Source organism: Gastrolobium bilobum, unplaced genomic scaffold, assembly GCF_033153095.1.
Source record: "Gastrolobium bilobum isolate Gb01-03AN ecotype WA unplaced genomic scaffold, APGP_CSIRO_Gbil_v1 utg73190, whole genome shotgun sequence".
Lineage (NCBI taxonomy): Eukaryota > Viridiplantae > Streptophyta > Magnoliopsida > Fabales > Fabaceae > Gastrolobium > Gastrolobium bilobum.
Window position 1 is genome coordinate 18,204 of NW_026900112.1, and position 17,994 is coordinate 36,197.

The window sequence follows — 17,994 nt, forward strand, 5'->3', positions numbered from 1 at the left end:
AAAAAATAAAAAATAAAGTCGATAAGATAAATTTGTCTCACAAGTGAATAACTAACGGCTTGTTCACCTTTATTTAATGGATTAAGATCACACTTTATTTTATTAAATTAAACATAATTACATCTTTGCACACCTATTTTAGGAGAAATCATTTTTCGATTTGTGTCTCTGATCTTTAATAGCCAACACATTGTAACCTTAAAATCCAAATCATTAAAAATATTTAAAAATAGAAATAATTACTAATTTGGCACTAGTTTAATTTAAAATTGATTTAACAGCTTATAATTAGAAGTGGGTAGACAAGTGGACTTGATTCTTATGGACTCAGTTTGTAACAAATTGACTATAAGCAAGCCTGCCCCACATTTTAAATGGTCTAATAAAAGAGACAGTCCATTCTACCCAGCCTTTTCACCCTTAGTTTTTGTGAGCTGCCCCGCAAAAATATGATCTGGTATTGTTGATTTTTTTTTAGAAACAAAATATTAATGAACTAAAACATTAGTAGTATCCAGCCAAGAATCACCGAGCCATTAGCCACTTAGAAAGATAACAATCCATCTACAAGAATCATCACCCAAAATCATACTGGGTTGGGTTATGCTACACTTTTAGTCTAAAGCAAACATACTTAAAAATAAATACAAGTCTTATAAGAATAAATCTATAATCAATTTTCTTAATAGGCATTTTTTAAGGTCTCAACATAATTCTCTGTTACAAAACATACTAAAGTCTCACATATGTAAATTGGACTGTGAACCCTTGATAGACAGCTTCATCCAGTTATACTGCTATCCACATGTGAATCACCATCCAGAAGGATAATTACTATTTTCTTGTAAGAACCAATTTATAAAAAAAATAAAAAATATAAACAAAAAGCACTTTGGGCATCTACCAAGGAAAAAAAAGGGCACTTTGGGCTCATTACTATTTTATTCTCTGTGTTGCGATATGTTTGTCTCAGGGAATGTTATTATAATTACTATTAGCCATACCTGTATTGTCCAGAATCCAGATTGATCTAACATTTCAAATAAAAAAAAGAGTATTAAATCGAACTATGGAACCAGACCGTATTAGTTATAATTGTGTTATAAACAAAATAATATGAACGTTGGATATTTAATCCCAAATTGTAACTCCCGGAGAAGTATAATTTTGGTCATTTAACTTATTGTAACATACATTGCCTTGTGAGACATGTACAAAGCTTCAAGAGATATTACAATATTGTTTGGTATGACTCATACTATGCATATTGATGAGTGCCCTTCTTGGCGAGTCAATAGAAAGACAATTGAAGTTCCATGAATAGTTGTTGTTAGAGTTTTCTAAATCTTATTTATATTCCCTTGTAAACCGAGTGACTTGTATTTAGCGGCGGTGATGTGAATATAGTACAGACAAGCTAGACGAAGCCTGGATGAATCACTGTGTCAAATCTTTCTTCCCTTTCTCTTTTGTTTTTCGATTTGTGTGATTGTCGATTTCCAACAAATACAAGAAGATATTCTACTACTTCTTTCTCTCTTATCTCTATATTCTCTTACAGTTATTCCTTCTTTATTTATTTTTATCCTAGTTATTTTTGTTTTACAACACGTTATAAACATGATGCTATGCACCAAAAGAGAATCGTCGCAGTGATTAAAAGACCTTACCACCACGTTGTTGATCGGTCGAAGCTTGGTCGATCCCCACCATGCCGTTCATCGTCGATCGCCACTCTCCTTCGTCCACGTCTCTTTTTCATTTCAGATCAGGAAAATTGAAAAACACAATTACCATTTTCTCTTTCAATCCATTTTCTGATTATACCACTGGATCTATTTTTCATTCATTTTAGATTTATCTACCTTTCAATTTTGCTTTGATTTTCTCAACTGCATGTTTTTATTTTTGTTTTTGATAAATGAACACACTTTCTTACCTTTAAATGTTAGATTTTTTTATAATTATTGTGAGCTTCAATCAATTGTATTTATTTTTGTTTTAATAAAAATGGGCTAAGTCGTGATCCATATATCGGTACAGTATAAAGCCCATTTAATTAAGTGATCATCTGGTTTGGCTTGGATATCTATAACACTAATTAGTGTGGGTAACAGTGTATGCCTAACACATAGGCCCATGATGGGAAGGAGACTAGGGTTAATAAATAAGTGATCATCTAGTTTGGCTTGAATATCTGTAACACTAATTAGTGTGGGTAATAGTGTAGGCCTAATTCATAGGTCCATGATAGGGAGGAGACTAGGGTTAATTAGTTTGGATAGGTCCCCTATGTATTCATAGTGTGTTGTAAAATCATCACTCCACAACTTGCTCCATCGATATTTGTGAATAAGAAGTGATGTGAATTGCAAAGGAAGATCCTGGTCTTTCAAACCTTGCAGGAAAGACGAAGTATCAATCAAGAGAATGACAAAGTATCAAGCAAGATAGAAATCAAGAATCATGTCTTCAACAGGCCTAAACTCTTTTGGTGTTCTAATTTCATATAATCCTTATTATATGATTTCTAACATTTGGTATCACAACCTAGATTATATGAATTACGACCTAATGATTTATTATGCACATGAATGACTTTTGTTTTGGATTTAAACGAAGCATATTTCACCAAAATTCTTCTTCACTCATGATCTTCAACAAATGGGAAGATTGATGTTCAACAAATTCGTTCAGGTCATAATTTGGCAGATTTATTTACCAAGGCATTACCTACTTCAAGTTTTGAGAAGGTTGTATACAAGATTAGGATGCATAAACTTAGAGATATTAGATAATGTTATCATCAGGGAGAGTGAAATACGTGTTGAACTCTTTTTTCCTTCACCATAGTTTTGTCCCATTGGATTTTTCTGGTAAGGTTTTTAACGAGGTAGCTTTGATACATATTCTTTTCAATAGGATTTTTTTTTTGGGTTGTAAATAGTTACATTATTGGATATCCAGGGGGGGTGTTATAAATATAATGATTGTTGGATGTCCATAACCACAAAATAATATGACTGTTGGATATGACCGTTGGATTTTTAACCCCAAATTGTAACCATTGAAAAAGTGTAATTTTGGTCATTTATCCTATTGTAACATATATTATCTTGTGAGCCTATAAATAGAGACATGTACAAAGCTTCAAAAGATATTACAATACAAGAAGAAGATATTCCTCTATTTCTCTCTTATCTCTATATTCTTTTACAATTATTCCTTTTTTTACTTTTCTCCTAGTTTCTTTTGTTTTACAACAAATTACATATTTTTATCCAATTTAAAAATTGAATCATTTTTTTAGTCCGTATAAGAATCAAATTATTGTTTCTACCAAACCACAGCGAATAATACCCCATGAGTTGGTGGCATTACTCTTACTCATTCAACAATCATTTGGTTTCCTCTCAGGTCCTCTTCTTATCATCCACTTGAAAATTCATATATGCTTTTTATCATTATATTTAATTGTGGGCTTCCTTTGTATAAATGGAAAGCTTTGGCAAAAAATAAAAAATTGACAAATCAATTGGCCTTTATGAAGTCTTATATATATATATATATATATATATATATATATATATATATGGGAAGGGTTATATTGACAAACTTTTTTTTTACAAACTAACAAATTACACTATGTTGACCGGTCAAACTTCAATCAAGAGTGTATGACCGATCAAACATAGTGTAATTTGTAAACAAAAAGTTTGTAAATATAACTTCCCTATATCTATATCTATATCTATATATATATAATATAATATATATATATATATATATATATATATAAATATATATATAGATACATATAGGTTTAATGTTTCTCATCTTATAGGAAATAAATTTATCACCTACACATATAAAAATGTGTGGGGCCCATGTGAGAAGAAGAGAGAGAAAGAGAAAACATGGGTTCCACACACTTTTATGTGTGTTTAGGAGATAAATTTATCTTCTAGAACATGAGAAACATTAAACCTTATATATATATATATATATATATATATATATATATATATATATATATGACTTTATTAATCTCATGCAATACGAGAGAAGTCCTCTCATGCTATAGACTCAACCTTGTGAGGAACCCACCTTACATTATTTTCAACTCATCTAAGCCATATTTATGATTATTATAAGTTACTAAGGGTTCCCATAAGCCCACTTAGCTTAAATATCACTTTTACGGTTTTCCCATAACTGTGCATGCTTCTGTTTTCTAGTTACTCAGCGCGACTCACTTGTTATAAAATTCTCATCTTTTAGTATGTTAATATAGACTCAATTACCTTTCCAACAAGGTATCACATGCCTCTTTTTTATTTTTCTAGCTCCGGTTATCACCATTTGAAGTTGGACAAGCAATGTTGTTTGCCAACTCCGAACAGGGCCCTAAACATCCTTTACCATTTCTTCGATTCTGGAAAATATACTAAACTATTTGTTCTAAAATTTGTATGTAGACAACTAGACACCTTTATCTTTAATTAGACATATTATGATCCTAATTTGAGTAATCACAGAGGGAGAAACAATTCGTGGAAGTTGCAGCCATGTACAACCCCTGCACATGGCCTCCCTGTGCAGTCCTCACTCAAACAAACATACAGAACGTAATACATCTGAAATTGATACCAAATTTTGACACCACATAGCTAACATCTCAACCTTCAATTTTATATAATGCACAGACCTATATGACCTCTATGTAGGGAGATATGCTCTTGCCAGTTTTGCCTAAAAACTTGTTACTTAGCCTTAAATGTGTTTACTTAACAAACCTTAATTACTTTTGATTATAAATCCTAATTCACATTAATTCTTGGATTTCTATATTATTAAGTCACATTTTGAAATATCCTTAGTCCCATTATGTCATGATACTTAAATTTTACTAATTATTTAATTAGTGTACCTAAACCCTACTTTAGTCCAATTTTAGAGTTAAATCCTTAATTACTTTTGTTAATTAATCCCTACCCTTGATTAATCCCCTAATTCATCCTCTCCTTAATTTTAACACAACTAAACCCTTATATACTTTATGGGGTAGATTTGATGAGCTATTTTAATTAGGGTTTTTAGCCATTATTAAACATTATTAGTGAGTTTTACTTAGAGTTAACCCACCTAGTTAATCTTTCTAATCATTTTTCCACACTTAACAACTTAATCACATTTTTGTCATCAAACCCCATCCTTACATGATATGGCCAAAATGTTCATGGTCCATTTAGGGTTCATAGTCATCTTTTTACATGAACCTCACTCAAAGGTCCAAAGGTGGCACCTTTAGTCATCCAATCCATCATTCCATGGTTGCAAACACACACACACTTAAGGATCATCATCAAACCATGACATAATAAAAAATTTAAACAATATTCCTTCATGACACATCAAAACCGTGGCACACAAGGGCACAAAGGAAAGGCTTTTTGAGTTATTTCACTCAAATATAAGCTTACATCTTCAAGTTTCCTCCTTTAACTCAAGTCTCCACCTTTTTTCACCAAGAACCCTCCTTTAAGCAAGAACAAACCTTCATGAACATGCTCATGAGTTAGGCTCAAGAACACAAGAGAAAAAGATGATATTTTTCAAGAAATTTTAAGAACACTTATACTAGAACTCAAAACAACCAAGCAAGGATGTGTTGTTCTTCAAGAGAACTCAAGAACATAACTCAATGGCTCTCAAAACCTTCAAAACCATGACTGTGTTTGGGGATAAGGAACACAAAAATTTGATCCACACCATGAAAATGGTATGGTTGTAAAGAGAAGAGTGAGAGGAGCAAGTTTGGTGAAGGAGATTTGGTGATTTGGAGAGGTTTTGGAGATGAAATCTTAGAGAAAAGTGAGAGCAAATTCAAAAATTGAATTTTAGAGAGAGAAGTGAGAAGGGAGGCTGCACATTCTGACCAGAAATGGGAGGAGTGGTGCCCTAATGAGGGGTGCCATGTCACTAAGTGACCATTCGTCCTTTAGTGAGACCCAGTGTAATTTTTAACTTATCCGTCGTCAAAAAATTTTACCCGAAGACTCCCAAGACTCTAACTTTAAGTACTTAACATTAATTTTGTCTAATTATCATGTTCATAACTTAAAAATTTGATTAGTAGATCACAGATCCACTAATAGTTATTTAATTGCACTGTAGTCTTTACAGGTGTTCTTAATTGTACCCGTATTTAATAATCTTCTTAACTTTAACATTTTTTGTCTAATTATGACTTGTTAGGCATATATTGGTCTTTATTTCCATTTTCTCATCTTTTTCCCGTTTCGGGAGTCTACCGGCTGCTGCTACAGCAATACAAAATACCCGGCAGAAGTGACTTTTCAAAAATACCCCAATATGGGTATCAATCTTCATCAAATCATATCTCTAACTATAATTTGCTAACTTGGAGCTATTCTACTAACTGTTACTGCATCAGCAGTCAAAATTAGCAGATGAAAATTCATCTGTGCAAAATACCCTCAATATGGGTATCAAAATTCTTAGAATTTAATCCTCATTTTATTTATGACCATAAAGTCCTCATCATAACCCTCTAATTTAAAAATCATATAATTAGGGTTATTATATTTAGGGTCTGGTGAAGTTTATTTTAAAGTTTTTATTAACTTTTTTTAAATTATAATGTATTAATTTTTTTAATTTTTTAATATTGAATTTTTTACGAAAATGTCATTTGGCTTTGTCGGACACGGTCAAATTCGCGTGTCGAAATGATCAACGTGTCGGGAATGTTGATCACTGTGTCGGACCATGTCAGAACTTGTCTGACACTGACACTTCATGTTTTTGGTGCTTCCTTGCCTAATAGCATTGTGATGCTTTCTTTCTTCTTTTATTATTATTTTTTTTGTTTGATCTCTTTGGCACAGTGCTTATAATATTACAAATCCGATTTTGTCATCCTTGCCTTGCCTATTTCTAGCTTAGTTTTGTTCATATTTGCAAAAATTTATGGGTTTTGTTTTGTTTCTCGTTCATTCAACAAACAAAGCTGTTTGGCCAAAGTAATATCTCTTTCTATACCTCAAAATCTTTTCTCTTTCTTTTAAGGTTGTTTATTGTCATTTGTAGTTTTCTTATTTTATTATTACTAGTATATGACCCGTGCGATGCACGGAGGAAAAAAATCGGTCGGTTTGTCGAAAAAAAAATCGAGAAGCGATTGTGTAGTATTATACTCTAAAAAATATGTTTATCAGAGTGTGCCGAAGCCACTCATCTTTTCACAATGAAAAATCAATTATTTAGATGTAATTGTGTTTCATATTTATACACACAAAAAAGGGTTCTTATACTTCATTCTATCTTACTTTTTTTATGTGTGTGTGACATATATTAGATGACGATTTCAAAAAGATTTGAGATAAAACATTTAATGTGATAAGAAATGTTTATTAGCTTAATTGCGTACATATCTATGATACATATATTTAATACATCATATTTAATCTCAATAACATTAGTTTATATGCTTGTTTATTTTCTTTTAAACCAACAGAAAATCCATAGACCAGCAACACCAGACCGTAAAAAAAAAGTTGGCGGGAGGTGTTGTTGGTTGTCGTTGGTTCATCATAGCACCAGTAATTATCCATATCACCTGAAACAGACAGAAATAATTTTGTTTAAACGTGTTTCATGGCTTAGTGTGCCAGCATACAAAACATAGTTCGAGTAGACAAAAAGAAATGTTCATAAAAATACTCTGCATTGAAAATGAACAGTAGGATAATATCAAAAAACTGCAGAACATTCTTGGGAAATATTTGTTGTTAAAATGTCTGAAAAGTGTCTGATTTCAGCATCTGCATCATAACCTGCACATTTTTTTCCAACTACCATCCTCGTTTCCATTGCAGTCTATTGCTGACGGTGGATGTGAATGCTTCTCAACGGTGTATTTCTTAGAACGGCACCAAGAAAACTCTTGGATTAGCATCCTTTCTTTACGCAGCCACATACGCCGGATGAAACACTTGACCCAGTATTTGCATAGACTTAAGTCGGTGGTCTCTTTCAAAGAACAAAACATATCAAATCCAAAATTACGTCGTTCCTGATCGGTGGAATTCATCAAAAGGATAGAATATATATACTTTGCTTCACTGTGACCGTTCCTCGCAGATATTTTAAGTTTCTCCATAGCCATATAAGCCATGAATGAACTTGAATATTTTCAGAAATATTGTATCATCCCTTCGCAGTACAAAATTATTGGGTTGCCGCTCTCCCTACATCGTTTCAAGAAAATGAATTGGCGCTCTTTATTAAATCTTCTAATTGGACACAATTCAAAATCGTAGAAGGTTGATTAGTCTTCATCCAAAGAATCATCTTTCGCAACATGCCAATATGGTTTTTGTTCTGAAATCCATTCAATCGACCATAATGCAAATTTATTCAGTGAAGCATGTTTATAAACCAAATCATACTCTACAACAAGGAGGAAAAAAGATCAAATTTTGTGTCGTCCGCTGTGGTTGGTTAATCGCACTACAAACCTTATATTTACAAAAAAAAATTGTGTTGCTATCTTGTTCTATATTTCAGGTGAAAGAAATTACAGCATTGACACATAACTTTACAAATATCAACCATAAACAAAAATATGCTATCCAGCTTACCAAAAAAAAAAAATATGCTATCCAGAGTGATCAATATTATGCAAATCAAATATATTTATCTACTCGATGAGTTATGTAAAAAATAAATACGCCACAGTCACATTTAAGTTTTTATATTTTATCTCAGAGATAGACTTTCAATTATTACAATCAGATTTAAAAAATAATAATAAATAATTATTTTTTGCAAGGATTTGTGTCATTTGTATTTGAAATTTTACAAATTTGTATTTACAAAAATTAAAATCAGATTTAGAAATTTAATTATAAAAGAAGAAGAATAAAATTTTAATTTAATTATAAAAATATGTTGGTGGGCCCCACCGGGCCGAGCCCAGTTTTCCACCTTAAACTATTAGCAGGTAATAGATTTTTATATTTATCCACAAAAAAGGCTCTTATAGTTGCGTCTAGATTTTTATATTTTATCTCAGAGATTAATTTTCATTTATTACAATTAGATTTACAAAATAATAATAAATAGTTATTTTTTTGAAAGGATTTGTGTCGTTAATATTTGGAATTTTATAAATTTATATTTACAAAAATTGAAATCTGAATTAGGAATTTAATTATAAAAATGTGTTGGCAGGCGGGGCGGGCAGGCCCTCTGGCTTAAGCCCAGTTTGCAACCTTTAACTATCAGCATTTTATGTAAATAATTTTTTTTTTGCAAGAATTTGTGTCATTAGTATTTTGAATTTTACAAATTTAATTTACAAAAATCAAAATCATATTTAGGAATTTAATTATAACAGAAGAAGGATGAAATTTTGATTTACTTATAAAAATGTATTGGTGGGCCGGCCATCCTGGCCGAGCCCAGTTTGAAACCTCTAACTATTAACATGTAATAGGTTTTTATGTTTATTCACACAAAAAAGGCTCTTATAGTTGCGTCTAGATTTTTATATTTTATCTTAGAGATAGACTTTCATTTATTACAATCAGATTTAAAAAATAATAATAAATAATTATTTTTTGCAAAGATTTGTGTCGTTAATATTTGGATTTTTATAAATTTGTATTTACAAAAATTGAAATCTGAATTAGGAATTTAGTTATAAAAGAAGAATAGTGAAATTTTAATTTAATTATAAAAATGTGTTGGCAGGCAGGACGGGCAGGCCCTTTGGGCCAAGCCTAGTTTGCAAACTTTAACTATCAACATTTTATGTAAATAATTTTTTTTATAAGGATTTGTGTCATTAGTATTTTTGAATTTTACAAATTTGTATTTAAAAAATTAAAATCAGATTTAGGAATTTAATTATAAAAGAAGAAGGATGAAATTTTAATTTACTTATAAAAATGTGTTGGTGGGCCGGCCCTCCGGGCCGAGCCCAGTTTACTCCGTCTAACTTTTAGCATGTAATAGGTTTTTATGTTTATCCATACAAAAAAGGCTCTAATAGTTGCGTCTAGGTTTTTATATTTTATCTCAGAGACGAACTTTCATTTATTACCATTAGATTTACAAAATAATAAAAAATAATTGTTTTTTTTGCAAGGATGTGTGTCGTTAGTATTTGGAATTTTATAAATATATATTTACAAAAGTTGAAATTTGAATTAGGAATTTAATTATAAAAAATGAATAGTATAATTTTAATTTATTTATAAAAACGTGTTGGCAGGCGGGGCGGGCAGGCCCTCTGGGCTAACCTCAATTTGCATCATTTAACTATCATCATTTTATGTAAATAATTATTTTTTTGCAATGATTTGTGTCATTAGTATTTTGAATTTTACAAATTTGTATTTACAAAAATTAAAATCAGATTTAGGAATTTAATTATAAAAGAAGAAGGATGAAATTTCAATTTACTTATAAAAATGTGATATGTTTTTATATATGTATCCACACAAAATTGTTCTTATAGTTGCATCTAGATTACTATAAATCTATATTTTTTACAGTTGCCTTTCAATCGACTCTTTGTGGTCTGTGTATTTGTAACATACATAAGAGATAAAGAGTTGGAAAATATTTGAGTTCGTAAGTTTAATATTTTATCAAACACTTTATAGTTGAAGTTGAATAGGGTAATATCAAAAGACCATTCATTAGTTTAATTATATAATAATAAATATTATTAATAGGTTTAACAATTTTCGATGCAGTATGTTGTGGTATTATTAATAGGCTTAAATATTTAAATATTAAATATTTTCTCACCCAATAATAAATATTATTAATAGACATAATAATTTTTCATACAAAAAATAGTGAAAAATATCCATAGAAGGTTGTGTACTTTCTCCAAATAATAGCTTTTAGTTATTCATTCATGACATAGGAAATTGTGTTAACTATACTCTTTCAATAAAAAAATGAATTTAATTTTCTTCTTGCATACTAAATTAAATTTTTTTTGAGTGATTAAATTTTTGTAATTTGTTTTTTTACCGAATGATAGAGGTCATCTGATTTTTATTTAAATTTAAAATTTAAATTCCTTTTTATTAATTATACATTTTTTATATAATTTTTTCTCTTTTAATTTATGATTTTCATACGTTTTTTTTAATTGGTTATACATGTATATTTAAAATGTTCATGTTAAATAATTTTGTTATTTTGTAATATTTTCTTAATATTTTTGTTTTTTTAGGCAGCATTGATATGGCTAACAATTAGCCATGCAAAAAATAGTGGGATATACAACAAAAGAAAAGTAGTGGGACATTAAATGAGTTATCTGCCACCAAAGTTTTTCCAAAAGTTTTCTCACCATTATAAATTTAAAAATTCAATTCAAAATTTAAATTTAAACATAAATTCGAAATTTAAAAGAGTTGAGTTATTATTAATTTGGAAATTTCAATGCAGAAAGCAGTGTGATATTAAATGAGTTGTCTATCACAAAAAATTGTTTACATAATTTTCCATTTAATTTATTTCCAGATTTCGAATTTATTTTACAATATAAATAATTTTGTTATTTTACAATGTTTTTGTTTTTTTTATGCTGCATTGATAGAGCTAACCAATGATGCACGGACACAGACACGGGACATGGGACACGACACGACACGCTGACACGTTAATTGTAAAAAATGTCATATTTCGACACGTTGGGACACATTTTGATATTAAATAAATTTTTTAATATATATAATATAATTTATATTTAATACATATAAGAGTCCATAATAAGTCATATAACCAATCAAATATTTAAATTTCATAACATAAATATAAATATAAATAATTTTTTGTACTTTTTGTTAATTTTTTATGTCAAAATAAAAAATTAATTTATAAATTATTTCTTTTATATTTAGTTAACAAAATAAAATTAAGATTTAAAAATAAAAAAAAACAAAAAAAACGTGTCCGAGCGTTGACCGCGTGTCCGAAAAAGCTGACTGCGTGTCGGAAAAACTTGTCCGAGAGTTGACCGCGTGTCCCCAAATGTTGACCGCGTGTCGGACGCTTGTCCGAGCATGTCCGTGTCCGACACGTAAATTTTCAACAAAACAACGAGTCCGTGCTATATAGGAGCTAACAATTACCCATACAAAAAATAGTGGGATATACAACAAAAGAAAAGTAAAAGTCTTTTTTACTCATAATATACAACAAAAGAAAAGTAGTGGGACATTAAATAAGTTGTCTGCCTCCAAAAGTTTTCCCACCATTACAAATTTAAAAATTCAAATTCAAAATTTAAATTTAAACATAAATTCAAAATTTAAAAGAGTTGAGTTATTATTAATTTGGAAATTCCATTGTAGAAAGCAGTGGGATATTAAATGAGTTGTTTGCCACAAAAAATTGTTCACATAATTTTTCATTTTATTTATTTACAAATTTCAATTTTATTTTATATTTATTTAATTTAAACTTTTACTAAAGAAGGAAAGTTTACAAATGACTTGTAGTGTGAACACAAATCATCAGACTTTCCAACAAATGGGTTTCTTTTATATATATAGATTTCATAACTTTGAATAAAGGACAAAATTGGGGTGTCAACAGGTAATATATATTTTTTTTGCTTTTATTGATGATGTTATAGTATTTTCAACATTTCTATGCCATGGTAGAAAGAGAAACAATGAAGTTAAATGCCTCTGTATTTATAATGGTGGAGAGTACACCTCAAAATAATTTGATAATTATTGTTATAAATATAGTATCAGACATGAGAAGACAATTCCTAAAACCCCTCAACATATGAGAAACGAGATCTATTTAAAGAAAGATTGAAACTTTCATAATATGAACCCTATATTTTGTAACTATATTCTTACAAAATTCGTTCGTTATAGGAAACGATTTCAAATAATTTTTATGTCAATAGATTACTAAAAACTTATTTTTCAAAAAATCCAAAGCAATTTAAGGTTTCAATATATCGATTGAAAATAATTTAAAATTTTTCTAAACTTTCAAGTCATAAAACTCAGAAATTAGATTCGAAATTTTCTTATAATACTTAAATTCATCTGTTGCTTTTTGTTAAGAAAGAATAAAAAACTAAAAAAGTTATTTTAGCCTAATACATAATTTCAAGTCTACTCCTTATTCTAGATTGATTGTAGTATGACTTGACGCCTAATCGGCTTTGATTTTCTGGACTTCTGCTGCATCAGAGGCGGACCGGTGTTGTTGTCTGTCTATGCAGACACAAAAATTTGAGAATTTTTTTTTTTTTAAGGGATGGGTAATTTAGTTCAAGTAAAAAAAAATTAAGAAGATTGAAAAGAAAAAAATAAAAATAGGCCCAAGCTCAACCCAACAACCCATATAATTAAAGCTTAAAGTTTAAACCTTACCCCATTCCTTTGTCTCTTCTTCTTTTTTTTAAACATAAACCTTATTAGCTCCAAACCTTAATGGATATCAATGATTCTTGAAATTCAATCTTCATCAAGTGGAAGAGAATTGCATGGGATTTTTCACATTTTTTTGTGAAGCAAAAGTGGTCAACTTTGGATCAAATAGACATCGATAGAGATTGATTTTTGATCAATTAATCCCCTACAATTAATACATTTAAAATTTTCTTTAAAAACAATCTTCAGGGGCGCTGTCCCCGAACCCCCACTTTAAGTGTGCACACATAAAACTTTTTTTCTGAATCCGCGGTAGCATAACGCATTTCTCATTTAATGAAAAGGTATTTATGAAATAGTCGTCATCCAAAATAGGTACACTTTCCTGGTCATAAAAAATCTATAATTCTACAATTACTTAATTTTCAAGAATTTTGATAAAAAAAAACTATATCTCACTTTTTTTTTAACTCAACGTCATTATATATTTCTATATAAAAAAAGTCCGCTATTTTATACCGTTTCAAACCTACATATTCTAGACGAGGTTTTATTAATTAAAAATATATATTTTTCAAATCTACATATTCTGTTATTTATTTAGTAAATGAAGTATTTGACACAATTATTTAATAAAGCATTTCTTTACCTCAATAATTTAGTAAAAGACATTTTGGGAAAGTTAGAAAAATTAATTAAAGACGAGTAACAATAAACAATTGCACATTTCCTATTATATATATATATATATATATATATATATATATATATATATATATAAGGGACATAATTCTTTTATACCGGTGTCGAACTTTGAAATTTGACACCAAATTTCAACCGTTGATTTTCTTCAATCAATGGTTATAATTTTCGTCAATTAAACTTATTAATTCCCAAGAATGAAAATTGTTGAATGACGGAAACTGTTGGAAATCGACAATAACACACAATTGACAAAATAGAAAAGAGGTAAAAAAAAAGGAAGAGAGATTGATAGGGTGATTTACCCTAGTTCACTTAATGTAGACTACGTCCAGCTTGTCTGTACTATATTCACCTTACCGTCACTCGTTACAAGTCACTCGATTTACAAGGAGAATATAAATAGGATTAGAAAATCCTAACAGAAACTATTCATGGGCCCAAGTCCAAACTACTAAGAATAAAAAATAATTACAATAAATCAAAGGTCCAGTTGGCTTTTTGCTGACCCTACCAACTAGAAGGGTTATCATCTGACTGTGAAGGATGAGCCATATCCAACAAAACAACGGTAAGGATTTGATGTTAATTTTTAAAGTTTTACATTGGTGTCAAAGGACCATATATATCTCTCTCTATATATATATATATATGGAAAAAAAAATTCTACAACCACTTTAGATAAGGCTATCTTTAGCTACCCAAAAACTACGTCGTTTTGATTAATGAAGAGTGTTTTAGTAAAATATATATGATAAAAAAATAAACAAAATTATGGAAACACCCTTCATTAGTTTACCTAAAATTACATAAACACCCTTCATTAATCAAAACGACATAGTTTTTGGGATAGCTGTAGATAACCTTATCCAAAGTGACTGTAGAAATGTTTACCCCTATATATAGTTGTAGATAACCTTATCAAAGTTCACTACCCCAATTCTAACAAAATAAGTGAGTATTTTTGCGGCATAGGAAAGATGCACTTGAAGCCTACGGTGAGACCACCAATCCAATCTTGCAAGTAACATACTAATCTCCGTTTAAGATCATTTTTAATTCCACGAAATAGTACAAATGTCTCTTCCATAATTTCTTAACCACGAGTTATGGCCAAATAACAAAACTTTAGAAGGATTTAAAATTTCTTTGATGCTTCAACAACAGTACATAGTTGCAGACAAGTACTGTACTTAATCAATTAATCTTGGCTGTTATCAATGCAAGTTCTATGAGCAACAGAGGAATTAAGAAAAATAACTACACTTCTATGGTAAAATAAGCTACATCATTGTATTTTATAAGATAAAAACCCCTTAAATAGAACCCCAACCGCAACAGCTTTACTTCATCTAGGCTAATCAAATATAACATAAACTTTGGAAGTTACAAGGAATAGTAATTTCACAAAAGAGTAATTTCACAAAATAGTAATTTCATAGACCTTCTCATAACCAAAAGCAAGAAGCAACCTTCCACAAAATAGTAATTTCACTGCCAAACAAACATATATCCAAAGGACACCAACATATATGCAAACGACAGTGATGCATGGCAATAGGAACAACAAAAAAAGGTGCAATACAACAACAGCATAAAGAAGCAAAAAACAGAATCAAAAAAAGTTAGTTGATTAACCTTGTTTTTGAAAAGTGGAATCGTAAATTTAAAATAAAAGTTTCTCTTTGTACCCTTCCCTATTAAAAACTTGATTAAAATAATAATAAGAAATGGGTTGCTTTATTTGTAATGAAACAATTGTATGAATCAATTGCAACAAGTCGAACAAAAAAAAATGCAGTACCTTTTCCTCATAAAATCGCTTAATACCCCCTTTCCATGCTTCTTTTGATCGGAGAATTGTATAAATCAATTGTAACAAATCGAACAAAAAATAAATGCAGTACAATAAAATAAAAATAGGTATAGAGAGATTAGAAGGATGTGGCCGGATCACAGAGGAAGAGAGAAAGGGGAGGAAAGAGAGAGGATGTGAGAGGAAGTGAGGAGAAAGAAAGGAAATTTTATTTTATTTTATTTCGCAATCATGAATCGTTGGATTAGATTGTAATCGAGCAGTAATGAAAGGGTAAACAAAGGTAGGCAAAGTGAGAGTAGATAAAATAACCTATCCCATATATATATATATATGGTAAAATTATATCTCCGACCGCTTGACATCTAGCAATGACAGGTGTATAGTTATAATTCCATACATTTAATGTTTTCACCAATAAATATGGTAATTATTTGACTGCTAGATGTCAAGTGGCTTGAGAAATGTAAATCCCTATATATATAGGGTTAATCGGATGTCAAGTCATTTGATGTAAGAATTTGTCAAGTTGAAGAAATATAACCATACAAAAGTGGATCAATGGTGAAAAACTAATAGAGAGAAATATGATATCCATTTTCGATCGATTAAATAAGGAAAATAAATATGCAAAATGATGTGTGTGTGTCTATATATATATAAAATCAGTATCAAAGAAAATAGCCACCACATCCAATAAAATTCAAGAGGCTGTTTCTGAAAAATAATTTGATGTTAACCTTGACATCTCAATGTGATTAGTAAGGCTTGAGAAAGTATCAGGGAGAAATGTATCGACAGAAATTAATGGTAAATTATATATTTATTGTTAATCTGTTTGTAAAATCAGGGTTACATATATTTATAATCCTAGAACCGTAAATTAATAAGTGTTTATTGTTTCTCCTGTCATAGGAGTCAAATTGATCTCCTGCAACTCCAAAACTACGTCGTCTTGAGGGTTGAGGAATTATTAAAGGGTGTTTTGATAATTCTGTTTCTTTCTTTATTATATGAATTTTTCTAAAACATCATTCATTAATTCCCTAAATCATCAAAGCAATGTAGTTTTGGGGTTGCAGGAGATAACTTTATCTCATGTGATCAATGTTGTTAAAATCGAGATCTTACCTAAGATCGAGAAGAGGTAAAGAAATCGTAAATCGTAAAATCGACACGGATCGTAAGATCGTACTTGTTCATATAAAATATATTTAAATTAACACCATAATTATATTTAATATATATATATAATAACTAATAAAAATGATATATAAATCAGTATTTAAATTAATTAAAAAATAACACTTTCTAATTAAATGATTTAACATTAAGTTTTTAAATTTTTATTTTTGGTAAATTCATTCATTTTTTATTTAGGGAATTCATGTATATAATATTGTACTCTGGAATCAACAGAACGTTGAAAAGCGTGAAATTACAAAACTGAAAATTTAAATGATAAAGAAAAAGGAGAATGCGATAAGAATTATGTGGCGAATTAAAAATGAGAACTAAAGCAATTGTATCTCTTCTTTTCTCTCTCTTTTAACGGCTCAAGTAATGAAAATTCAACTCTCTGTTTTATTCTCTCTCTTCAATGGTCGACTGCAGCAGCAAAACACTAGTGTCCTCTTCATCTCCTATTTGGTCTTCGACAACGACGACAACCACAGTCTCACATCCCCCCCCCCCCTTTTCTTTCTTTCAGACTAACCTTTCTCGGACGTATGGGTATTTCTATGAATCACCCAAAACGGATGGATCGCACGATTCCACATTTTTACAAGTTTAAACGTCGATCTTGGACAATCTCATTCCTTCACGATCCTGCAACCGAGTTGGTGCGTCCATGGTAAAAAAATCGTATAATCGTACGATCCCATGAGTTACAACGTGATTTTAACAACATTGCCCGTGATAGAAAAAATATTTCCAAATTATTAAATATAGAAAATTCAAAATGGAGAAAATACAGTCAATTCCCATAATAATTATGGCAACTACACTGATGGTACATAAATT